General features: G+C 47.1%; 1 long non-coding RNA gene and 1 pseudogene across 1 annotated transcript in view; one reads left to right on the top strand and one right to left on the bottom strand.

The window, feature by feature from the left end:
• Nucleotides 1–27,106, bottom strand: part of LOC149984698 (uncharacterized) — a 114,926-nt gene that overhangs the window by 33,986 nt on the left and 53,834 nt on the right. The window lies entirely within an intron of this gene.
• Nucleotides 238–27,106, top strand: LOC149984699 (uncharacterized; annotated as a pseudogene).

Genomic DNA, 27,106 nt, shown 5'->3' with positions numbered 1-27,106 from the left:
TGTTAGGTTGGTCAGTGCGTGAGTTGGGGGTGGGAAGTCTATGTTCTTTTTTCTATGTTATATTTCTATTAGTTTAGCCTAGTATGGTTCTCAATCAGAGGCAGGTGTCGTTCGTTGTCTCTGATTGAGAATCATACTTAGGTAGCCTGTTTTCCCCATTTTGGTTGTGGGTGTTTATTTTCTGTTTAGTGTATGTCACCTTACAGAACTGTTTCGTGGCTCCATTTCACTTTGTCATTTTGTTTTTATGCGTTCAGTCAATAAATTATGACGGACACTTACCACGCTGCATATTGGTCCGATCCTTCCTTCCTCCTCAGACAAGAGGAGATTCATTACAGAAACACCCACCAACCAAGGACCAAGCAGCGTGGTATCGAGCAGCAGCGTTCTCTGGACTCAAGGACATGGGAGGAGATTTTAGACGGTAAGGGACCCTGGGCACAGGCTGGGGAATATCGCCGCCCCAGGAAGAACTGGTGGCAGCGAGAGCTGAGCGGCGGCGATATGAGGAGGTAGCACGGCAGCGTGACAGGCACGAGAGGCAGCCCCAAAAATGTTTTTTTGGGGGGGGGAAACACAGGGAGTGTGGTGGAGTCAGGTTGGAGACCTGAGCCCACTCCTCATGCTTACCGGAGGAAGCGCAGGACTGGTCAGGCACCGTGTTATGCGGTCAAGCGCAAGGTGTCGCCAGTATGCGCTCATAGCCCGGTGTGCTATAGGCCAGCCCCCTGCAAGTGCCATGCGAGTGTAGACATCCAGCCAGGGCGTATTGTGCCGGCCCAGCATGTTTGGTCGCCGGTACGCCGTTTCGGCCCAGGATATCCTGCGCCGGCGCTGCGTTCTGTGTCTCCGGGGCGCTGGGAGGTTGCAGTGCGTCCTATGCCTGCGCTCCACCCGTGCCGGGCGAATGTGGGTATTGAGCCCAAGGGAGAGGTGCGAGTGGTATGCACCAGATCTCAAGTGCTCACCCACAGCCCGGTTCAACCTGTGCCTGCACTCTGGAGGGTCCGGGCTAAAGTGGTCATCCAGCCTGGAGTAGTGGTGCCAAGGCAGCGCACCAGAGCTCCAGTGCTCCCCCACAGCCCGGTCCATCCATCCGGTGCCTCCTCCACGCACCAGGCCTCCTGTAGGTCTCCCCAGCCTGGTGGGTCCTGTGGCAGCTCCACGCACTAGGCTATCTCTCCGTCTCCTCCCTCCAGGTTCGCCCGTCTGTCCTGAGCTACCAGAGCCGCCCGTCTGTCCTGAGCTGCTGGGAAGGCGCGTCTGTCCTGAGCTGCCGGAGCCGCCCGTCTGTCCTGAGCTGCCAGAGCCGCCAGTCTGTCCTGAGCTGCCAGAGCCGCCCGTCTGTCCTGAGGTGCCAGAGCCGCCCATCTGTCCTGAGCTGCCGGAGCCGCCCGTCTGTCCTGAGCTGCCGGAGCCGCCCGTCTGTCCTGAGCTGCCGGAGCCGCCCGTCTGTCCTGAGCTGCCGGAGTCTCCCATCTCTTCGGGGCCCGCTGCAAGGTACCCCAGTCCGAGGTCGGCGGCGAGGGTCGCCGCTCCAAAGGCCCCACTTAAGCGGGCAAAGACTATGGTGACGTCCCACGTCCCGCAACCGCGGACAGACCCAGAACCTCTCCCCTATAGGTTCAGGTTTTGTGGCCGAAGTCCGCACCTTTGGAGGGGGGTCCGCACTGTCATGGTCTGACCTTAGTTTCTTTTTTATGTCTTTGTGTTAGGTTGGTCAGGGTGTGATTTGGGGGTGGGAAGTCTATGTTCTTTTTTCTATGTTATATTTCTATGTGTTTGGCCTAGTATGGTTCTCAATCAGAGGCAGGTGTCGTTCGTTGTCTCTGATTAAGAATCATACTTAGGTAGCTCAGGTTGTGGGTGTTTATTTTCTGTTTAGTGTATGTCACCTTACAGAACTGTTTCCTGTCTCCATTTCACTTTGTTATTTTGTTTTTGTGCGTTCAGTCAATAAATTATGACGGACACTTACCACGCTGCATATTGGTCCGATCCTTCTTACTCTTCCTCAGACGAAGAGGAGATTCGTTATCCATACCTATATATACAGACACAGAAACATGTACACAGAGAGACGCAGAAAAATGTGCAAACACACATGCCACACACACATACAATCGTCTTCCCTTATGTCGTGGACGTGAGTCTGTCATGGTTGCTCATGGTCACGTGATGAGGTAGCCCCACCTGCAACTTCAAAATCAGTGTTTTTCCTCTTGGTCTAGCGGTCAAGACGTTGGTTTCTCCCGCGGTAGACACAGGTGAATTTCCCACCAGTTAAAATGTAGCGGGCATGAGTTAGTCATGGTTGCTTATGGTCACGTGCAGTGGTGGAAAAAGTACCCAGTTGTCATTCTTGAGTGAAAGTAAAGATAGCTTAATAGAAAATGACTCAAGTAAAAGTGAAAGTCACCCAGTAAAATACTTATTGAGTATAAGTCTAAAAGTATTTGGCTTTAAATATACTTAAGGATCAGAAGTAAAAGTATTAATCATTTTAAATTTCTTATATTAGGCAAACCAGACGGCACACTTTTTGTGTTTTTTTCACACACTCCAACTCTCAGACATAATTTACAAATGAAGCATGTGCATTTAGTGAGTCTGCCAGATCAGAGACAATATGACCAGGGATGTTCTCTTGACAAAACAAAACAAATAAACTTGTATTGGTCACATACACGTGTTTAGCAGATGTCATTGCGGGTGTAGCGAAATGCTTGCACAAAGTGTTTCAATTGGACCATTTTCCTGTCCTGTTAAGCATTCAAAATGCATGAGTACTTTTGGTGTCAGGGAAAATGTATGGAGTAAAAAGTACATTATTTTATCTAGGTGGAGAGAGAGAGAGAGAGAGAGATGCAGTTCCCTAGAACTATCATAGAACATATAGTTCTACTGTACATAAAAGTTATTTGGGTGGTGTAGCAAACGTCCATGAATTCAACCAAAATGTGTCTTCAGCATTTAACCCAACCCTATTATACCCTATTATACAGACACAGAAAAATGTACACTAAGAGACGCATAAAAATTTGCAAACACACGTACAATCGTCTTCCCTTATGTCGTGGACATGAGTCGGTCATGGTTGCTCATGGTCACGTAATGAGGTAGCCCGCCCTGCAACTTCAAAATCAGTGTTTTTCCTCTTGGTCTAGCGGTCTAGACGTTGGTTTCTCAGGCGGTAGTACCTGTGTGTGGCTGATGTAAAACATTTACTGAGGGGGTTGGCGGGCAGGGAAATGAAACACATGACTTCTAGTTGTAAATGAATAGAGACGAAAATGAATGTATCGTTATGTTCATTGACCACCATGTGGCACACTTCTTAGTTCCTACCCTGCACCTTCAATGTTTTATTGGAGTGTATGCAAAATCTAAAAGCCAGCAATATTATGAACAAGACAGGCTCCTTAATTATTATATGTTTTTTACGTTTTGTTGATGGGACTTGGTTAGTGTTCATAGTCATGTGTCCAAAGTCGTCTGATAATCCACTTAGGCTTGTGTAAATATTGTGTTTCCATCATCCATTACTTGTTGTTGGCTACCACACCCATTTGTTTTTTGTGGGTTGAGAGGGGCCGAGATGGCAGATAGGCGTAAAACATGTATTATATCCCTGGAAAAATGCTAGTTTTCAGTAACATATCTGCATTTGATATTTTTTTAAACGTCCCTGTAAATGTTGCCACTCATCTTCCTGAAAATAGGATTGAGCATCTGCCTTTCCAATGAAAGGAGAAAAAGAACAATCATTAAAGTTCCCCATCTTCCATTGCGGGAGGAATCCCAGCATGCTTTCTGTATGTCTCAGGTCAACACTGAGCACTGTGCGCATTCCTTACATTGCTGCACCTCACTGCAGAGTCCACTACCCATAGACCCATAGTCCCCTTCAGCTAATAGATGCCATGTTTATGGCCCACTACCTTCCCCTTTCACCTAGTTACTCTGAGTGTGTGTTTCTCTGTTTGTGTGTCTGTTTGTGTGCATGTGTGTTTGGTTTCACTATCCTTGTGGGGACCAGAAGCATAGTAAAACAAGGAACATTCAGACAAGGAAAAGGCTTAGGGGTTAGGTTTAGCGTTACAATTAGGTTTAGGGTTAGGGGTTAGGGAAAATATGATTTTGAATGGGAATCAATTCTTTGGTCCCAAAAAGGATAGTAAAAACAAACGTGTGTGTGTGTGTGTGTGTGTGTGTGCTTAGCATGACACCCAACGAGTTACTATGATGAAATGTAAACCAAACACTCCCTATACATTGAGATGGGAATCCATCTGGAGTCCAGCCTGGCATCTCAGTGAGCCCCCGACCACCCAGGTACTAGCTGCAGTGACACATGTTAGGTCAAATCCTATGGTCATGGTCTGGTCATATCCTGTGTTACTTGTTCACAGTGTTCTCTCTCAGACTCATCACCACATCCCTCATCTAAAAGACTCTGTTTAATCACAATACAACCACTACTCTACTATTATAGGTAGTGGAGTGTGTGTGTACCTGTCTGTCTGTCTCAGCTTCAGTGCCTTCAGAAAGCATTCATACCTCTTGACATATTCCACATTTTGTTGTTACAGCCTGAATTCAAAATGGATAACACACAATGGTAATTATTTTAGAAATGTTTGCAAATGTATTGATATTAAATACAGAAATATCCCATTGACCTAAGTTTTCACATCCATGAGTCAATACTTTGTAAAAGTGCTGTTGGCGACGATTACAGCTTTGAGCCACATTGGGTATATCTGTATCAACTTTGCACATCTGGATTTGGGGACTTCCATTCTTCCTTGCAGACTTTTTAAAGCTTTGTTAAGTTAGATGGGGAGCAGCGGTGAACAGCAGGTCTTTCCACAGAGTTTCAATGGGATTCAAGTCTGGGCTTTGGCTGGGCCACTCAAGGACTTTCACAGTCTTGTTCTGAAACCATTCCAGCATTGCTTTAGCTGTATGCTTTGGGGTCTTTGCCCTGTTGGAGCATAAATCTTCACCCCAGCCTAAGGTTGTTTGCACTCTGAAGCAGGTTTTCATCCAAGATTTCCAGAGAATGTAATGGTAACTTCTCTACCATAAGCCGCTCTCAATGTCATTTTGGAGAATTTGGCAGTACGTCCAACCGGCATCACAACCCCAGACCACATGTAAACACGCCAGCCCAGGACCTCCACATCCGGTTTCTTCACCTGCAGGATCATCTGAGACCAGCCACCTGGACAGCTGATGAAAATGTGGGTTTGCACAGAAGCTGTCTCATCTGCGTGCTCGTCGTCGTCCTCACCAGGGTCCTGACCTGCCTCCAGTTTAGCGTCTTAACCAAATTCAGTGGGCAAATGCTCACCTTCAATGGCCACTGGCACGCAGGAAAAGTGTGCTCTTCGTGGTTGAATCCCAGTTTCAACTGTACCGGGCAGATGGCAGAGAGCGTGTGTGGCTTCGTGTGGGCGAACGGTTTACTGACGTCAACTTTGTGAACAGACTGCCCCATGGTGGCGGTGATGTTATAGTATGGGCAGACATAAGCTACGGACAACAAACACAATTGCATTTTATAAATGGAAATTTGAATGCGCAGAGATACCGTGACGAGATCCTGAGGCCCATTGCCATGCTATTTATCCGCCACCATCATGTTTCAGCATGATAATGCACGGCTCCATGTCGCAAGGATCTGTTCACAAATCCTGGAAGCTGAAAATGTCCCAGTTCTTCCATGGCCTGCATACTCACCAGATAAGTCACCCATTGAGCATGTTTGGGATGCTCTGGATAGTGTACCTTTTTTTAAAAGAGGGCATAACAATGCCTTTTCCCCCTCAGGAGACTGAAAAGATTTGTCATGGGTCATCAGATCCTCAAAAAGTTATACAGCTGCACCATTGAGAGCATCCTGACTGGGGCGGCAGGGTAGTCTAGTGGTTAGAGCGTTGTACTAGTAACCGCAAGGTTGCAAGTTCAAACCCCTCGTTCTGCCCCTGAACAGGCAGTTAACCCACTGTTCCTAGGCCGTCATTGAAAATAAGAATTTGTTCTTAACTGACTTGCCTGGTTAAATAAAGTTAAAATAAAAAAAATAAAAAATAACTGGTTGCATCACCGCCTGGTATAGCAACTGCTCGGCCTCTGACTGCAAGGCACTACAGAGGGTAGTGCGTACAGCCCAGTACATCACTGGGGCCAAGCTTCCTGCCATCCAGGACCTCTATACCAAGCGGTGTCAAAAAATTTCCAAGGACTCCAGCCACCGTAGTCATAGGTTGTTGTCTCTGCTACCACACGGCAAGTGGTACCGGAGCGCCAAGTCTAGGTCAAAAAGGCTTCTTTAACAGCTTCTACCCCCAAGACAAATGGCTACCCAAACTATTTGCATTGTCCCCACCCCAACCCAAGACATAAGAACAGTTAATCAAATGGCTACCTGCATTGTCCCCTGCTGCTGCTCTGTTTGTTATCCATGCATAGTCACTTTTCCTCTACATATTACCTTAATTACCTTGACTAACCGGTGACACCACACATAGCCTCGCTACTGTTAATTTATTGTTGTTCCTTTATTTGTTATATTTCTATTTTATTACATTTTTATTAAAACTACACTGTTGGTAATGGGTAATCATTTCACTGTAAGGTCTACCTACACCAGTTATATTCGGCGCATGTGAGAAATATAACATTTTATTTGATAATCATGGCATTAATATGGAGTTGGTCCCCGCTTTGCCGCCACAACAGCCTCCACTCTTCTGGGAAGGCTTTCCACGTTATGTGGAATGAACATTGCTGCAGGGACTTGCTTCCATTCAGCTACAAGAGCATTAGTGAGGTCGGGCACTGATGTTGGGCAATTTGGCCTGGCTCGCAGTCATTGTTCCAATTCATCCCAAAGGTGTTCGTTGGGGTTGAGGTCAGGGCTCTGTGCCGGCCAGTCAAGTTCTTCCACATCGATCTCGACAAACTATTTCTGGTTTTGTCCTAACTGATAGATGTCTACCTCCTAACTGATAGATGTCTACCTCCTAACTGATAGATGTCTCCCTCCTAACTGACAGATGTCTACCTCCTAACTGATAGATGTCTCCCTCCTAACTGATAGATGTCTCCATCCTAACTGATAGATGTCTCCCTCCTAACTTGTAAATGTCTACCTCCTAACTCATAAATGTATACCTCCTAACTTGTAGATGTCTCCCTCCTAGCTCATAAATGTATACCTCCTAACTTGTAGATGTCTCCTTCCTAACTGACAGATATCTCCCTCCTAACTGATAGATGTCTCCCTCCTAACTGATAGATGTCTACCTCCTAACCTGTAAATGTCTACCTCCTAACTGTTAGACGTCTCCCTGCCTCCCCCTACAGTCGTCCTGACCTTACTTTCAGCCAGGACATGGTTAGCAAGTGCCAAAAAACCTATGTGGAATATAAAACACATATAAATCGCTGTAAAAGTCTCCTCACTCTAAGGCAGGAAGATAAATATACCCTTTCAAACAGTCCATAATCATGACATAATTATGTGAGGTCTGTCGCCAGACAAAGAAAATATGGTCCACTGGGAGAGGTGAAATCGATTCTCACACAGCGTCAAAACGTAAGAATTGGTAGGAGGCTATGAAAGCTGCGAATCACCTGGACAGGGCAAACACTTAGGTATAGTCCTGTGACGTCAGTGTTTGTGTGTGTGCGCGTGTGTATGGACCAAGGCAGAGCAAAAACAGACAGAGGAGAGAAGGATTTGAAGAGGATTTACAAGAAAAGGCTGCAGAATTACAGGGATGGGTACGGAAGGTTTGAATGAATCCATACTGAATTTCTGCAGCTGAACAACACATCCATATATTACTAAAATCTGGGGGTTAATGAGACTTAGAGGGGAAAGATGCCACAACATGTGCTGCTGGCTGCCGCTACGGTCAGGTGGGCTTCCTGTATATCAGGCAGACAAAACAAGAAGACAAGATGGAAACACAAGATCTCACTCAAGAACATGAATCAGGTCTACTGACCAAAGAATTCTGGTATGTGGGTTCAGACTGCTCAGCTGCTGGTGAAACTCTGATGGATGGTATCATGGCAGGGAAGAAAACAAGGCAACGATACTGTGGACCTCAAGGCCACTGAGAGAGAAGGGGTTAGATGGTTCAGGCTCACCCTAGAGGATACTGGCCATAGAACCGTATAGAACACACACAGAACCACTCACCTACACTGAATGAGTCATGCTCAAACAATGCAATATAATGCATCTTCCGCATGGTGTGTGTGCGTGCGAGAGAGAGAGACAGACAGACAGAAAGTCAGATTGGGTGGGGAGGAGGGAGATAGAAAGAGAGGAGAACAGGGAGATGTAGAGTGGGGGTAATACTGCTGGGTGCTTTGGTTTTGTAGAAAGGGGGTCTGTTTTCACTAAATGGAGCTTGTCCACAACTCACAGTGCCCCCTTTCCCCCCACACACACCATGTCCTGTCCCCACACACTCCCAACCCTCACCTCTGAAGCCCCTCAGCTCTCCCCTTCTCCCCTAAACATTTTACCTTTGAAAACTAATCATGACCCTAGCCTCAACCCTAACCCTAACCCATTGTCCACATCTCGGTTCAACTCTAACCCTAGCCTCAACCCCAACCATAAACCTAGCCCTAACCCTAGCTTGATGTCCACATCCTGGCTCACCCCTACCCTCAACCACAATCCTAACCTTAACACTATCTTAATGTACACATCCTGGTGCAACCTTAATCCTAGTTTCAACCAGAACACTAACCCTAGCATGTCCACATTCTGGTGCAACCTTAATCCTAGTCTCAACCAGAACACTAACCCTAGCAAGTTCCACATTCTGGTGAAACCTTAATTCTAGTCTCAACCAGAACACTAACCCTAGCATGTCCACATTCTGGTGCAACCTTAATCCCAGTCTCAACCAGAACACTAACCCTGCATGTCCACATTCTGGTGCAACCTTAATCCTAGTCTCAACCAGAACACTAACCCTAGCATGTCCACATTCTGGTGCAACCTTAATCCTAGTCTCAACCAGAACACTAACCCCGCATGTCCACATTCTGGTGAAACCTTAATCCTAGTCTCAACCAGAACACGAACCCTAGCATGTCCACTTTCTGGTGCAACCTTAATCCTAGTCTCAACCAGAACACTAACCCTGCATGTCCACATTCTGGTGCAACCTTAATCCTAGTCTCAACCAGAACACTAACCCTAGCATGTCCACATTCTGGTGCAACCTTAATCCTAGTATAACCAGAACACTAACCCTGCATGTCCACATTCTGGTGCAACCTTAATCCTAGTCTCAACCAGAACACTAACCCTGCATGTCCACATTCTGGTGCAACCTTAATCCTAGTATAACCAGAACACTAACCCTGCATGTCCACATTCTGGTGCAACCTTAATCCTAGTCTCAACCAGAACACTAACCCTGCATGTCCACATTCTGGTGCAACCTTAATCCTAGTCTCAACCACTAACGCATCACTTCTCTTTCCCCCTGTTGGACAGAGGCCCAGTAACACTAGGTGTTGAACAGGGCTGGGCTGTTGGCCCTGGGCAGCCTGGTGTTTAATGCAGCCAGTGAGGGTCCTAGTGTTTACTCCTTGAGAGCAAGCCTGCTTCGCAGCCATATCTATCTCAGTCCCAAACATCCCGGCTCCTCTCTCTATCTTTACTTTTTACCTCACATCATATATATGATGCTCTGGATGTCAGAAGGCTGGTGGGCTGGGGAAAGGTTGTCATCACAAAATGGCGATATGGGGGAGAGGGTGCTTTTGGTTCACTCACAGACATACATACACTGAATGTAGAAAACATTAGGAACACCGTCTTAATATGGAGTTGCACTCCTTTTTGCCTTCAGAACAACCTCAAGTCATCGGGGCGTGGACTCTGCAAGGTGTCAATCATTCCACAGGTGTGCTGGCCCATGTTGACTCCGATGCTTCCCACAGTTGTGTCAAGTTGACTGGATGTCCTTTGGGTGGCGGACACGGGAAACTGTTGAGCGTGAAAAACCCAGCAGTGTTGCAGTTCTTGACACACTCAAACCTGTGTACCTGGCACCTACTACCATACCCCGTTCAAAGGCACTTAATTCTTACCCATACACGCTCTGAATGGCACACACACAATCCTTGCGTCAATTGTCTCATGGCTTAAAAATCCTTCTTTAACCTGTCTGCTTCCCTTCTACAATGATTGAAGTGGATTTAACAAGTGACATCAATGAGGGATCATTGATTTCACCTGGATTCACCTGGTCAGCAATGTTCCCTAAACATTTTTTGGGCACTGAGCAAATTTCAGGTGTACTGGACACAAACTTGAATGTTGTGAACATTCTGTGCAACTCCCAGTGCGTGTTTACTGTGAACACTAAGGCTGTACCCGCTTTAAGTTACAGTTTCAGACAGTGGTCTAGTAGGCTACTGTGGCTATTTGGTCATAATGTAAGTCTACCAGAGTGGCCTACCATCAACAACAATGGAGAAAATGCATCCCATAATGTTTTAACATAGAAATAGCTGTTCTATCATTCAGTCTACAGTAGCAGCCAATGTGTAGTGTTCAATGTAGATCTACATTCCCTGAGACTTTTTAATAAAACATGCAGTGCTTGACATTAACCTGTTTATCCACTTGTCCTTCAGACAAGGAGGTGACTGGGAATGTTGTTGTGTTGTTTGATGCAACAAGCCACTTTACAAAGTAAAATGCATTATTATTCCCATAACATTATTACAGAGAATCAGACACATTATTGTACCTTCTGCCTATTTAGCTTATTCAGGCCTGTCTGAAAATACAACACTCTAAGAGAAAAAAATAAAAGCTATTTTTAAAAATGTAGAAATGTAATGTTTTGTGCTCTTGTAGGAAGCAATCACTCCCTCATTGCTGATTACAAATTATCTATAACTGTGCTAATAACTCAATAACTAGCAAAGGATATGTACAAATGTGCACACATGCAGCACTCTCTTTGATCTCAAAACAAGCATATCTACTCACAACCGCTCATGGTGTAAACACAGTCCAGTTCGAAGTGAATGGCACAGATCCATATATGGCAATGGTCTATTTGCATATATGCCTACTGCACCGCTGATTGGTTATGCCGTGCCGGTTTGGTTAGAATACAGGCTGAGTAGAATCCTACTCCAATTCATTCTGCCTACAACAAAATCTCTTGCATAGTTAGTTTTGCATACTAAGTCTTGCATAGTTCATTTTGTTTCAGTGTGTTGCATTCAAAGTGACTAATATTGTGTTGATTCGATCACAATTCCCACAGTAAAGGGAAATGTTGATAGTGTTAACTAAGGTGGAAAACTCTAGAAAGTTGAGTGAAGTTCAATCTCGTTGTAACGGGGTTCTTCCTGGGAAGGAGAGGCGGACCAAAATGCAGCGTGGTTATAATTCATGGTTCTTTAATAAAGAAACTATACATGAATAAACTACAAAAACAAGAACCGTGAAAACCCGAAACAGTCCCGTGTGGTACAAATACTGACACAGGAGACAATCACCCACAAAACCCAACACCAAACAAGCTACCTAAATATGGTTCCCAATCAGGGACAATGACTAACACCTGCCTCTGATTGAGAACCATATCAGGCCAAACACAGAAACAGACAAACTAGACACACAACATAGAATGCCCACTCAGATCACACCCTGACCAAACAAAACATAGAAACATACAAAGCAAACTATGGTCAGGGTGTGACACTCGTCCTTCCCTGCATAGGCGGATATTTCTTCTTTGCATTAGTCCCACGCGCGCAGCTTAGAGGGAACATTTCATGTCAGCCTAGGTAATGGACAGAGTCTATGTCATGGGAAAAGTGTTCCTAATGTTTTGTACACTCAGTGTACATTGTCAGAGTGAAGACGGTACCACATAATGATGCAATGGGGTGTGTTTTGGGGTAATATACAATTAGTTTACCTTCTGAGGTAGGCTTGTCTCAACTGGAAAGGGCCATAGGGGTCTCAAATGTGAACGCGCGCACGCTCACACACACAAATACACACACACAACGAGCTGTATAAGGCCATAAGCAAACGAGAAAATTCTCATCCAGAGGCGGCGCTCCTAGTGGCCGGGGACGTTAATGCAGGAAAACTGAAATCCGTTTTAACTAATTTCTACAAACATATTACAAAAAGTCTACATCACCTTTACTCCACACACACAGATGTGTACAAATACAGTTATGGCAAATATGTCCGTAACTGTATCCTCCTGATTCCTGCTTACAAGCAAAAAATCTAACAGGAAGTACCAGTGACGCTCTCAATACGGAAGTGGTCCAATGAGGCAGATGCTAAGCTACAGGACTGTTTCCTTAGCACACATTGGAATATGTTTTGGGATTCATCCCATGGCATTGAGGACTATACCAGATCAGTCACCAGCTTCATTCATAAGTGTATTAACAACGTTGTCCCCAAAGTGACCACACATACATATCCCAACCAGAAGCCATGGATTCCAGGCAACATCTGCACTGAGCTACAGGCTAGAGCTGCCAATTTCAAGGAGTGGGACACAAATCCGGACACTTATAAGAAATTCTGCTATGCCCTCCGATCAACCACCAAACAGACAAAGCTTCAATACAGGACTAAGATAGAATCCTACTACACCGGCTCTGATGCTTGTCGGTTGTGGCAGAGTTGGCAAATTAAAATCGATTACAAAGGGAAACCCAGCCGAGATCGGCCCAGTGACACGAGCATAACAGACAATATAAATATTTCTATGCTCGCTTCGAGGCAATCAACACTGAACCATGCATGAGAGCACCAGCTGTTCCAGACGACTTCCCTGTTGCGCTTGCATACCTTAGCCATGAAATTCTTTGAAAGTCTGGTCATGACTCACATCAACACCATCATCCCAGAAACCCTAGACCCACTCCAATTCACATACCGCCCCAACATATCCACAGATTATGCAATATCTATTGCACTCCACACTGCCCTTTTCCACCTGGACAAAAGGAAAACCTATGTGAGAATGCTGTTCATTGACGACAGCTCAGCGTTCAACACCATAGTGCCCTCTGACCTCATTAGTAAGCTAAGGACCCTGGGACTGAACACTTCCCACTGCAAATGGATTCTGGACTTCCTGACGGGCCACTCTTAGGTGGTGAGGGTAGACTACAACACATCCGTCACGCTGACCCTCAACACGGTGGCATCTCAGGAGTGCATGCTTAGTCCCATTCTGTACTCCCTGTTCACGCACAACTGTGTGGCCAGGCACGACTCCAACACCATCATTAAGACTGCCGACGATACGACAGTGGTAGGCCTGATCACAGACTACAATGAGACAGCCTATAGGAAGGAGGTCAGAGACCTGGCAATGTGGTGCCAGGACAACAACCACTCCCTTAACGTGAGCAAGAAAAACGAACTGAACGTGAACTGAACTGAACTACAGTAAAAGGAGGGCCGAGCATGTCATCATTAACGTTGACAGGGCTGTAGTGGAGCGGGTCGAGAGCTTCAAGTTCCTTGGTGTCCACATCACAAAGGTGCTATCATGGTCCAAACACACCAAGACAGCAGTGAAGAGGGCATGACAATGCCTATTCCCCTAAGGAGGCTGAAAAGATTTAGCATGGGACCTCATATCCTCAAGAAGTTCTACAGCTGCACCATCAAGAGCATCCTGACGACTGGTTGCATCACCACTTCGTATGGCAACTGCTCGGTATCTGACGGCAAGATGCTACAGAGGGTAATGCGAACGGCCCAGTACATCACTGGGGCTGAGTTTCCTACCATCCAGGACCTCTATACCAGGGGGTGTCAGAGGAAGGCCCTAACAATGTTCAAAGACATCCCATCTGGTTTGCGCGAAGTGGGACTATCATTTGTTTTTCAACAGGACAATGACTGTTCTTTGAGCTGTTCTTGCCATAATATGGACTTGGTCTTTTACCAAACTCTACCTTGTCACAACACATCTGATTGGCTCAAACGTCTTAACAAGGAAAGACATTCCACAAATGTACTTTTAACAAGGCACACCTGTTAATTGAAATGCATTCCAAGTGACGCAGGTTGAGAGAAGGCCAAGAGTGTGAAAAGCTGTCATTAAAGCAAAGGGTGGCTACTTTGAAGAATCTCAAATATAAAATATATTTTGATTTGTTTAACAATTTTTTGGTTACTACATGATTCCACGTGTGTTATTCATAGTTTTTATGTCTTCACTATTATTCTACAATGTAGAAAATAGTAAAAATAAAGAAAAACCTTTGAATGAGTAGGTGTGTCCAAACTTTTTACTGGTACTGTACATATTACTTCAATTACTTTGACTAACCCGTACCCCTGCACATTAACTCGGTACCGGTACGCCCTTGTATATAACCTCGTTATTGTTATTTTGTTGTGTTACTATTTTTATTTTAGCATAGCAAATTTTGTTGGTATGTTGTTGGTTAAGGGTTTGTAAGTAAGCATTTCACGGTAAGGTCTACATCTGTTGTATTCAGCACGTGTCAAATTAACACAGACACTTATACATACATTCATTTACAGGCATGACGCCCAAGTCATTCACAAAATTGACTCATTCTGTTTATGTTCAATGGCCTATAAAACCTGTCAGTTGGATACAATGCTGTTTTGATGTCCACCCATGGGACAAGCACTCTTTTGAACTGCGGTCGCCCTACCAAGCCCCCTGTGCCCCCCAGCCCTAAACCTTGTAAACCCCTCACTGATGGTGATGTCATCTGTTGGCAGCCCTGGGCGAGAGGCAGGAATGTTACAGTCTGTTGATTGAGGCAAGGGATTATGGGACGGGCCCTGTCAAGTGGCATGAATAGTGTGTGTGTGTGTGTTTGCCTATGTGTTTGCGTGTGTGCTTATGTTTGTGTGAAGGGGGACTTTACTGCGACACTGCAGTGTGAAGCCTGGCCTTTGTGTACGGGCCAGCTGTGTATGGGGCGGGGGGGGGGGGTGGACAGCCTATACATTCACAGTAAACTCCCAAAGTTGGAATCAAATAAGGTTATTGAGAGTGATGCCATAGGGGAACTATTTTGAGGTCCCTGAAGACCTTCTTTGAAGAAACATTAAAAAATCCAAAACCAGAATTGTTTTGGCCCTCCAAGACCTTTCGAGTGGATTTTATAGATACCAGTACCGACCATGACTGTGTTTGCTAGTGACAGAGGTCTAAGGCACTGCATCTCAGTGCTAGAGACGTCACTACACACCTTGATTTGATTCCAGACTGTATCACGACCGGACGTGACTGGGAGTGCTGTAGAGCGGCGCACAACTGGCCCAGCGTCTTCTGGTTTAAGGTTTGCAGCGGTAGGCCATCATTGTAAATAAGAATTTGTTCTTAACTGGCTTGCCTTGTTAAATAAAGGTTAAAATATATATATATAAATAAGTCCAAATAACAGATTGGAATATACAGTGCCTTCAGAAAGTATTCAGACCTCTTTTTTCACATTACAGACTTATTCCAAAATGTTTTAAATAGTTACTTTCCCTCACTTTCCCTCAGTCTACACACGATACCCTATGAACAAAGTGTCACACCCTGGTCAAAGTATTTTGTGTTTATCTTTATTTATTTGGTCAGGCCAGGGTGTGGCATGGGTTTGTGTATGTGGTGTGTATGTATGGGGATTGTAGCTAGTGGGGTGTTCTAGCTAAGTCTATGGCTGTCTGAAGTGGTTCTCAATCAGAGGCAGGTGTTTATCGTTGTCTCTGATTGGGAACCATATTTAGGCAGCCATATTCTTTGAGTTTGTCGTGGGTGATTGTCCTTAGTGTCCTGATGTCATTGTTCTGTGTTAGGTTACACAAGTATAGGCTGTTTCGGTTTTCGTTAAGTTTATTGTTTTGATAGTGTTTGTGTTTAGTGTGTTACTTCATTAAACATGGATTGCAATAGACACGCCGCATTTTGGTCCGACTCTCCTTCTCATACAGAAAACCGTTACAGAATCACCCACCACAAAGGGACCAAGCAGCGTGTCAACAGGCAGCAACAGCAGCGTAAAGAGGAATGGACATGGGAGGACGTTTTAGATGGCAAGGGCTGTTACACTTGGGAGGAGATACTGGCTGGAAGAGATCGCCTCCCATGGGAACAGGTGGAGGCACTTAGGAGAGCAGAGGCAGCCGGAGAGAGGAGCCGGCGATATGAGGGAACACGGCTGGCAAGGAAGCCCGAGAGGCAGCCCCAAAAATTTCTTGGGGGGGGGCTAACAGGGAGTATGGCTACGCCAGGTAGGAGACCTGGGCAGACTCCCTGTGCTTACCGGGGGGCTAGAGAGACCGGACAGGCACCGTGTTATGCAGTGGTGCGCACGGTGTATCCAGTGCGGGTGCATAGCCCGGTGCGGTATATTCCAGCTCCGCGTGTCGGCCGGGCTAGATTGAGCGTGGAGCCTAATGCCATGAAGCCGGCTCTACGCAGCTGGTCCCCAGTGCGTCTCCTTGGGCCGGCTTACATGGCACCAGCCTTGCGCTCGGTGTCTCCGGTTCGCCTGCATAGCCCAGTGCGGGCTATTCCACCTCGCCGCACTGGCAGGGCGACCGTGAGCATTCAACCAGGTAAGGTTGGGCAGGCTCGGTGCTCAAGAGCTAAAGTGCGCCTGCACGGTCCGGTTTTTCCAGTGTCACCTCCACACCCCAGCCCTCCGGTAGCAGCTCCCCGCACCAGGCTTCCTGTGCGTGTCCTCGGCCCAGTACCACCAGTGCCAGCACCACGCATCAGGCCTACAGTGCGCCTCGCCTGTCCAGCGCTGTCGGAGCCCTCCTCCTCTCCAGCGCTGTCGGAGTCTCCCGCCTGTTTAGCGCTGTTAGAGCCTTCCTTCTCTACAGCGCTGCCGGAGTCTCCCGCCTGTTCAGAACTGCCAGTTTGCAAAGAGCTGCCAGTTTGCAAAGAGCTGCCAGTTTGCATAGAGCTGCCAGTTAGCATAGAGCTGCCAGTTAGCATAGAGCTGTCAGTCTGCAAGGAGCTGCCAGTCTGCAAGGAGCTGCCAGTCTGCAAGGAGCTGCCAGTCTGCAAGGAGCTGCCAGTCTGCATAGAGCTGCCAGTCTGCAAGGAGCTGCCAGTCTGCAAGGAGCCGCCAGAGCTGCCTGTCTGCAGGATGCCGCCAAAGCTGCCAGTCTGCAAGGAGCCGCCAGAGCTGCCAGTCTGCAAGGAGCCGCCAGAGCTGCCAGTCTGCAAGGAGCCGCCAGAGCTGCCAGTCTGCAAGGAGCCGCCAGAGCTGCCAGTCTGCAAGGAGCCGCCAGAGCTGCCAGTTAGCATGGAGCAGCCAGGGCCGCCAGTCAGCATGGAGCAGCCAGGGCCGCCAGTCAGCATGGAGCAGCCAGTCAGCATGGAGCAGCCAGAGCAGCCAGTCAGCATGGAGCAGCCAGAGCTGCCAGTCAGCATGGAGCAGCCAGTCAGCATGGAGCAGCCAGAGCTGCCAGTCAGCATGGAGCAGCCAGTCAGCATGGAGCAGCCAGAGCTTCCAGTCATCATGGAGCAGCCAGTCAGCATGGAGCAGCCAGAGCTGCCAGTCAGCATGGAGCAGCCAGTCAGCATGGAGCAGCCAGAGCTGCCAGTCAGCATGGAGCAGCCAGTCAGCATGGAGCAGCCAGAGCTGCCAGTCATCATGGAGCAGCCAGTCAGCATGGAGCAGCCAGAGCTGCCAGTCGACCAGACTCTCCCAGATCTGCCAGTCGACCAGACTCTCCCAGATCTGCCAGTCGACCAGACTCTTCCAGATCTGCCAGTCGACCAGACTCTTCCAGATCTGCCAGTCGACCAGACTCTTCCAGATCTGCCAGTCGACCAGACTCTTCCAGATCTGCCAGTCGACCAGACTCTTCCAGATCTGCCAGTCGACCAGACTCTTCCAGATCTGCCAGTCGACCAGACTCTTCCAGATCTGCCAGTCGACCAGACTCTTCCAGATCTGCCAGTCAGCCAGGATCTGCCAGTCAGCCAGGATCTGCCGAAACCACCAGCCAGCCAGGATCTGGTAGATTCATCAACCTGCCTGAGCTTCCTCTCACTCCTGAGCTTCCTCTCACTCCTGAGCTTCCTCTCACTCCTGAGCTTCCCCTCAGTCCCGAGCTGCCCCTCAGTCCCGAGCTGCCCCTCAGTCCCGATCTGCTCCTCAGTCCAGTGGGGTTCTGGTTGAGGACTACTAGGCCATGGTCGGCGGCGAGGGTGGACTATCCAGGGACGCGAGGAGAAGGGACTAAGACATTGATTGAGTGGGGTCCACGTCCCGCGCCGGAGCCGCCACCATGGACAGACGCCCACCCGGACCCTCCCTATTGTTTTGAGGTGCGTTCGGGAGTCCGCACCTTAGGGGGGGGGTTCTGTCACACCCTGGTCAAAGTATTTTGTGTTTATCTTTATTTATTTGGTCAGGCCAGGGTGTGGCATGGGTTTGTGTATGTGGTGTGTATGTATGGGGATTGTAGCTAGTGGGGTGTTCTAGCTAAGTCTATGGCTGTCTGAAGTGGTTCTCAATCAGAGGCAGGTGTTTATCGTTGTCTCTGATTGGGAACCATATTTAGGCAGTCATATTCTTTGAGTTTGTCGTGGGTGATTGTCCTTAGTGTCCTTAGTGTCCTGATGTCATTGTTCTGTGTTAGGTTACACAAGTATAGGCTGTTTCGGTTTTCGTTAAGTTTATTGTTTTGATAGTGTTTGTGTTTAGTGTGTTACTTCATTAAACATGGATTGCAATAGACACGCCGCATTTTGGTCCGACTCTCCTTCTCATACAGAAAACCGTTACACAAAGCAAAAACAGGTTTTTAGACATCATTGCAAATGTATTAAAAATAAATAAAAAAACAGAAATATCACATTTGCATAAGTATTCAGACCCTTTACTAAGTACTTTGTTGAAGCACCTTAGGCAGCGATTACAGCCTTGAGTCTTCTTGGGTATGACGCTACAAACTTGGCACACCTGTATTTGTGGAGTTTCTCCCATTCTTTTCTGCAGATCCTCTCAAGCTCTGTCAGGTTGGATGGTGAGCATCGCTGCACAGCTATTTTCAGGTCTCTCCAGAGATGTTTAATCGGGTTCAAGTCTGGGCTCTGGCTGGGCCACTCAAGGACATTCAGAGGAATGTCCCGAAGCCACTCCTGCATCTTGGCTGTGTGCTTAGGTTCGTTATCCGGTTGGAAGGTGAACCTTCACCCCAGTCTGGGTTCCTGAGCGCTCTGGAGAAGGTTTTCATGAAGGATCACACTGTACTTTGCTCAGTTCATATTTGCCTCGATCCTGACTAGACTCCCAGTCCGTGCTGCTAAAAAACATCCCCACAGCATGATGCTGCCACCGCCATGCTTCACCATAGGGATGGTGCCAGGTTTCCTCCAGACGTGACACTTGGCATTCAGGCCAAAGACTTCAATCTTGGCTTCATCAGACAAGATAATCTTGTTTCTCGAGGTCTTAGTCTTTATGTACCTTATGGCAAACTCCAAGTGGGCTGTCATGTGGCTTCCGTCTGGCCACTCAATCATAAAGGCCTGATTGGTGGAGTGCTGCAGAGATGGTTGTCCTTCTGGAAGGTTCTCCCATCTCCACAGAGGAACTCTAGTCAAAGTCACCATCTGGTTCTTGGTCACCTCCCTGACCAAGGCCCTTCTCCCCCAATTGCTCAGTTTGGCTGGGCGGCCAGCTCTAGGAAGTGTCTTGGTGGTTCCAAACTTCTTCAATTTAAGAATGATGGAGGTCACTGTGTTCTTGGGGCTCTTCAATGCTGCAGAAATGTTTTGGTACCCTTCCCTAGGTCTGTGCCTCGACACAATCCTGTCTCGAAGCTCTGTGGACAATTTCTTTGACCTCATGGCTTGGTTTTTTGCTCTGACATGCACTGTCAACTGTTTGACCTTACACAGACAGGTGTGTGCCTTTCCAAACCATGTCCAATCAATTGAATCTACCACAGTGTAAGGGGTGCGTGTTGGTGGCAGGGAAGTCAGGCGCAGGAGAACGAACTTTGTATAAACAGAGTTGTTTAATAAATGCTGACAAAACTCCAAAACAACCAAAATGTACAAAATAACAAGTGGGTACAAAAATCCAACGCATACCAACACTAAATAGCACATCACATACAAACAAAACAATCTCCGACAAGGACATGAGGGGAAACAGAGGGTTAAATACACAACATGTAATTGATGGGATTGGAACCTGGTGTGAAGGAAGACGAGACAAAACCAATGGAAAATGAAAAATGGATCAGTGATGGCTAGAAGGTCGGTGACGTTGACCTCTGAACACCGCCCAAACAAGGAGAGGGACCAACTTCGGTAGAAGTCGTGACACACAGGTGGACTCTAATCAAGTTGTAGAAACATCTCAAGGATAATCAATGGAAACAGGATGCACCGGAGATCTATTTTGAGTCTCATAGCAAAGGGTCTGAATACTTATGGAAATAAGGTATTTCTGTTTTTTATTTTTAATACATTTGTAAAAAAAAATCTCAACCTGTTTTCGCTTTGTAATTATTGGGTATTGTGTGTAGATTGCTCAGAAATGTTCTTATTTAATCCATTTTAGAATAAGGCTGTAATATAACAAAATGTGGAAAAAGTCAAGGGGTTTGAATACTTTTCGAAGTCACTGTATATTATTTGTATTTGACTAGCGTAAGATGTATTCATCAATCAAAAACATAGATATTGAAACAAACAATTCTAAAAATCAACCTGCAATATAGCATGATGGGAAATACATAGTACACGCTTAACTTATGCTCTAGTTTGTGGTCCTCATTTCCACGATTTGGAGATACAGTAAGCTAAGCTTATGGAATAGTGACACCAAGCTAGTTCCCTTTTCTCCATAGTCTGGGCACGGGACTATTAGCTGACTGGGGTGAGGAGGGTGTCTTAGGAGAACCTGAATCATCAGAATCTGTAGTAATGGACCCATTATGCAGTTAGCTTTAGGAGGGTAGTAGCATAGCTATGTGAACTAAGTGACTGTGAAATTACGATACTTCACACACTCACATTTCTAAGATATGCTGAGGTTATGGGATTTTGAACTCTCCTACCCCACCACACTTTCTGAATTTACTGAAATGTAAATTCAATTGACACCAACTCTAGTATGTGTGTGTGTGTGTGTGTGTGTGTGTGTTTGTGTGTGTGTTTGTGTGTGTGTGTGTGTGTGTGTGTGTGTGTGTGTGTGTGTGTTCTGGGAGAGGGGAATGTTGAAGTCATGCTGGCCCCCAGTGAACAAGCAACAGGGTTGTTTTTACAAAAACAATCAAACAAATGTTGGGCCTTGCTGGTGTTGAGAGTGGCACTTTTAACGTGGCACTGGGGGCTCTTAAATTTATACCTTGACTGATTTACCCGCTGTCCTAGGGTTGGAGGTAGGGGGGTAGGGTAGTGGTACCTACCCGCCCTGGGTGTATCAGGTGCGGGATGTGAAGTGTGACGACGTGCCCCTAACAACCAAGCAGAGAACCAGGGGAGGGACAGGGGGGAAAGGTCCCTTCAAGACCAGGATGGGACACCCTCACGAGTAGGGTCAGATGTGAATCACACATTCATCCGACCATCTTACCCTTGTCCCACTGCTGGTTCAGAGAGCAAAATGGTGTGCAAACATTAATTTGCAGCCAAGCACAAACAGGGAGCACGAGTTTCAAATAGTTAGAAATACTTGATTTCCCTGATATAATGGATCAGATTTCTTTGTGCTGAGCTGTAAAAAATAAAAAATAAATAAAAAGCCAGCATACCATGTACTTCTCCAGGACCAGGGTTGATGACCACTGTTGTAGTTCCCCAGGACCAGGGTTGATGACCACTGTTGTACTTCTCCAGGACCAGGGTTGATGACCACTGTTGTAGTTCCCCAGGACCAGGGTTGGTGACCACTGTTGTACTTCTCCAGGACCAGGGTTGGTGACCACTGTTATAATTCTCCAGGACCAGGGTTGGTGACCACTGTTATAGTTCTCCAGGACCAGGGTTGGTGACACTGTTATAGTTCTCCAGGACCAGGGTTGGTGACCACTGTTATAGTTCTCCAGGACCAGGGTTGGTGACCACTGTTATAGTTCTCCAGGTCCAGGGTTGGTGACCACTGTTATAGTTCTCCAGGTCCAGGGTTGGTGACACTGTTATAGTTCTCCAGGTCCAGGGATGGTGACCACTGTTATAGTTCTCCAGGACCAGGGTTGGTGACACTGTTATAGTTCTCCAGGACCAGGGTTGGTGACCACTGTTATAGTTCTCCAGGACCAGGGTTGGTGACCACTGTTATAGTTCTCCAGGTCCAGGGTTGGTGACCACTGTTATAGTTCTCCAGGTCCAGGGTTGGTGACCAGTGTTTTTTTATTTTTTGTTAAATCTCTCCAGACTCAGGATTAGCGACAGTGACTAGGGCTGTTGCAGTGACCGCATTACCGTCACACTGGAGGTCACAAGTCATGAAGGCAGTCAAAATCCACTTGACCATTTAGTCATGGTAATTAGGCTTCTCCAAGCTCTGATGCTGCTGATTGTCATTAGTAGTCTACCAAACTTGTTAACTGCTTGTTCTCAGCACTCTATTGTCCCTCTAATCACTCTGACATTAATGCAAATATGATCAAAAATCTAATCAAACACTTCATGAGAGCCCATGAGCTCATTTTGCGCTATATTTCTATAGGCTATGCAATTCCGCAAGAAAACAGAGTGATGGCCTTTATCAAGAAGCTTTCTATAGGCTAGGCCAGCTATATTTATTTATTTATTTCTCCACTTTCCTAATAGCCTACCTGGCTGGCATAAAAATTAACAATGGGGAAAAGCAGTCCTCCCTTCGCTATTGAAGTACATAGATGACATGTATTTTTCCCCCTGCCCCTGTTTCCAGATGCATGATAATGGTCCATTATAAATCAAACCATAGCTTTTTGATGCTAGTGGTTGTATTAATTTAGGATCTATCGCATCCCACAACTGTCCCAGACTATGTTTAGAATATTTATTTCTCGCACAGAATAGGTCGACTTTTGTACTATGGGGGATAGTAGATTGACATAGGCTAGTGCTTTTACTGTTCGTCAGGTGACAAAAAGTAAACGTGGACAGTTCTTCCAGTATCTTCAATATGAACCAATGAATGAGGACGAGCTCAGTTGTGTCACCGACGTGTCTGTCTTCATTTGTAGCCTGTGAGAAAGACCCGATCAAGTGATGGAGAGGCGTGTGAGTGAGAAGTGGTTCAGAGCACGCAGCACTCAGGGAGAAGTGACATGCAGCACTCAGGGAGAAGTGACATGCAGCACTCAGGGAGAAGTGACATGCAGCACAAAGGGAGAAGTGACATGCAGACTCAGGGAGAAGTGACATGCAGACTCAGGGAGAAGTGACATTCAGCACTCAGGGAGAAGTGACATGCAGACTCAGGGAGAAGTGACATGCAGACTCAGGGAGAAGTGACATGCAGACTCAGGGAGAAGTGACATGCAGACTCAGGGAGAAGTGACATGCAGACTCAGGGAGAAGTGACATGCAGACTCAGGGAGAAGTGACATGCAGACTCAGGGAGAAGTGACATGCAGACTCAGGGAGAAGTGACATGCAGACTCAGGGAGAAGTGACATTCAGCACTCAGGAAGAAGTGACATGCAGCACTCAGGGAGAAGTGACATGAAGCACTCAGGGAGAAGTGACATTCAGCACTCAGGAAGAAGTGACACGCAGCACTCAGGGAGAAGTGACATTCAGCACAAAGGGAGAAGTGACATGCAGCACTCAGGGAGAAGTGACATGCAGCACTCAGGAAGAAGTGACATGCAGCACTCAGGGAGAAGTGACATGCAGCACTCAGGGAGAAGTGACATGCAGCACTCAGGGAGAAGTGACATGCAGCACTCAGGAAGAAGTGACATGCAGCACTCAGGGAGAAGTGACATGCAGCACTCAGGGAGAAGTGACATGCAGCACTCAGGGAGAAGTGACATGCAGACTCAGGGAGAAGTGACATGCAGACTCAGGGAGAAGTGACATGCAGACTCAGGGAGAAGTGACATGCAGACTCAGGGAGAAGTGACATGCAGACTCAGGGAGAAGTGACATGCAGACTCAGGGAGAAGTGACATGCAGCACTCAGGGAGAAGTGACATGCAGCACTCAGGGAGAAGTGACATGCAGCACTCAGGGAGAAGTGACATGCAGCACTCAGGGAGAAGTGACATGCAGCACTCAGGGAGAAGTGACATGCAGCACTCAGGGAGAAGTGACATGCAGCACTCAGGGAGAAGTGACATGCAGACTCAGGGAGAAGTGACATGCAGCACTCAGGGAGAAGTGACATGCAGACTCAGGGAGAAGTGACATGCAGCACTCAGGGAGAAGTGACATGCAGCACTCAGGGAGAAGTGACATGCAGCACTCAGGGAGAAGTGACATGCAGCACTCAGGGAGAAGTGACATGCAGCACTCAGGGAGAAGTGACATGCAGCACTCAGGGAGAAGTGACATGCAGACTCAGGGAGAAGTGACATGCAGCACTCAGGGAGAAGTGACATGCAGCACAAAGGGAGAAGTGACATGCAGCACTCAGGGAGAAGTGACATGCAGCACTCAGGGAGAAGTGACATGCAGACTCAGGGAGAAGTGACATGCAGCACTCAGGGAGAAGTGACATGCAGACTCAGGGAGAAGTGACATGCAGCACAAAGGGAGAAGTGACATGCAGCACTCAGGGAGAAGTGACATTCAGCACTCAGGGAGAAGTGACATTCAGCACTCAGGGAGAAGTGACATGCAGCACTCAGGGAGAAGTGACATGCAGCACTCAGGGAGAAGTGACATTCAGCACTCAGGAAGAAGTGACATGCAGCACTCAGGGAGAAGTGACATGTAGCACTCAGGGAGAAGTGACATGTTGCACAAAATCTAAAGTAACAGTCAGTATCTGGTGTGGCCACCAGCTGCATTAAGTACTGCAGTGCATTTCCTACTCATGGACTGTACCAGATTTGCCAGTTCTTGCTGTGAGATGTTACCCCGCTCTTCCATCAAGGCACCTGCAAGTTCGCAGACATTTCTGGGGGGAATGGCCCTAGCCCTCACCCTCTGATCCAACAGGTTCCACTCATGCTCAATGGGATTGAGATCCGGGCTCTTCGCTGGCCATGGCAGAACACTGACATTCCTGTCTTGCAGGAAATCACGCACAGAACGAGCAGGATGGCTGGTGGCATTGTCATGCTGGAGGGTCATGTCAGGATGAGCCTGCAGGAAGGGTACCACATGATGGAAGAGGATGTCTTCCCTGTAATGCACAGCATTGAGATTGCCTGCAATGACAACAAGCTCAGTCCGATGATGCTGTGACACACTGCCCCAGACCATGACTCCACCTCCAAATTGATCCCACTCCAGAGTACAGTACAGTAGTTGATCATTCCTTCAACGATAAACGCCAATCTGACTATCATCCCTGGTGAGACAAAACCCCGACTCGTCAGTGAAGAGCACTTTTTGCCAGTTCTGTTTGGTCCAGCAGGTGTGATGTTTGGGTGTACCGATCCTGTGCAGGTGTTGTTAAACGTGGTCTGCCGCTGTGAGGATGATCAGCTGTCTGTCCTGTCTCCCTGTAGCGCTGTCTTAGGCGTCTCACAGTACGGACATTGCAATTTATTGCCCTGGCCACATCTGCAATCCTCATGCCTCCTTGCAGCATGCCTAAGGCACGTTCAAAATGACGATGAACGTGAGCAGGGACCCTGGGCATCTTTCTTTTGGTGTTTTTCAGAGTCAGTAGAAAGGCCTTTTTAGTGTCCTAAGTTTTCATAATTGTAATTGCCTACCGTCTGTAAGCTGTTAGTGTCTTAACGACCGTTCCACAGGTGTATGTTCATTCATTGTTGACGGTTCATTAAACAAGCATGGGAAACAGTGTTTAAACCCTTTACAATGAATATCTGTGAAGTTATTTGGATTTTTACGAATTATCTTTAAAAGACAGGGTCCTTGTGCCAAGTGCTGAGAAACCAACATGGCCCAGCCTAGACCATCTGGGTGCCTCTCTGTCCCAATGGGATGGTGTGACAGTAGTGTTGGTATGTTGACTCCTCTGTTTACCCACGGAATTCTGGTGTTGCCACACGGAGAACGGGAACGTAAGGAAGAATGTGGTAATGTGGGAGTTTTGCAAAGTTAAGCTGTGTCAACCAATCAGATATAGAGCCCTGACGGCTGTGGAACCGTAAAGGAGAGATGGTTGACCCATCGTTACCACGGTGACAGGCTCAGCCTCTCAACTCCCACAGTAATAGCTGTAATAAAACAGTAACCTAAAAGGGTGGTTGGTTTGGAGTCTCCTCCTCTCCTCTCCTCTCCTCTCCTCTCCTCTCCTCTCCTCTCCTCTCCTCTCCTCTCCTCTCCTCTCCTCTCCTCTCCTGGTAAACAGTAGGCCGGATGTCATAGTTACAGGGAGAAGGAGGATGTTTAAAGGGCAAGCACACTAATTGAATAATGTCTCAGTATCAATGAATACCTATAGGATTCCCCTTGACTGTGTATCTGCTGTATGACTCACACACACATGTGCACGCACGCACACACACGTTCTCGAGGCAGGGAGGGAATGCAGTAAAGCCCGGGAGTGGGAGCAGCAGAGAGAGAGACAATGACAGATGGCAGACTAGACACAGATTGAGCTGCATACATTACATTAATAGAACCATTAAAAACACTTTACCAAGCAAAGCACAAGCACTCTCACTCATTCACACACATTACTGTATTTTCTGCACATGTGCCATTCTGTCTGGGATCCTTTTGCTCCAATGGTTATTACTGAGTTATTTCAACAGGATGTTTTTGGTTGGACTCTAAGCATATTTTCATTGAGCATCTAAATAGCGCTCTTGGGGAACAGACCAAAACACAAATAGGTAACACTCAACAGGGATTCTGGACAACGTCACACATAACAGGCATCATAAATTTTCTCAGGACACAGCAGAGGCCTGCTGGCGGTGGCTGGGGAGACCCACAGCACCAGCCCAGCTCTGAAATGA

Source organism: Oncorhynchus mykiss, chromosome 3 (assembly GCF_057628025.1).
Source record: "Oncorhynchus mykiss isolate SJ-2025 chromosome 3, ASM5762802v1, whole genome shotgun sequence".
NCBI lineage: Eukaryota > Metazoa > Chordata > Actinopteri > Salmoniformes > Salmonidae > Oncorhynchus > Oncorhynchus mykiss.
The sequence above is the reverse complement of the archived record's forward strand: the minus strand, read 5'-3'. Positions and strand labels throughout refer to the sequence as shown.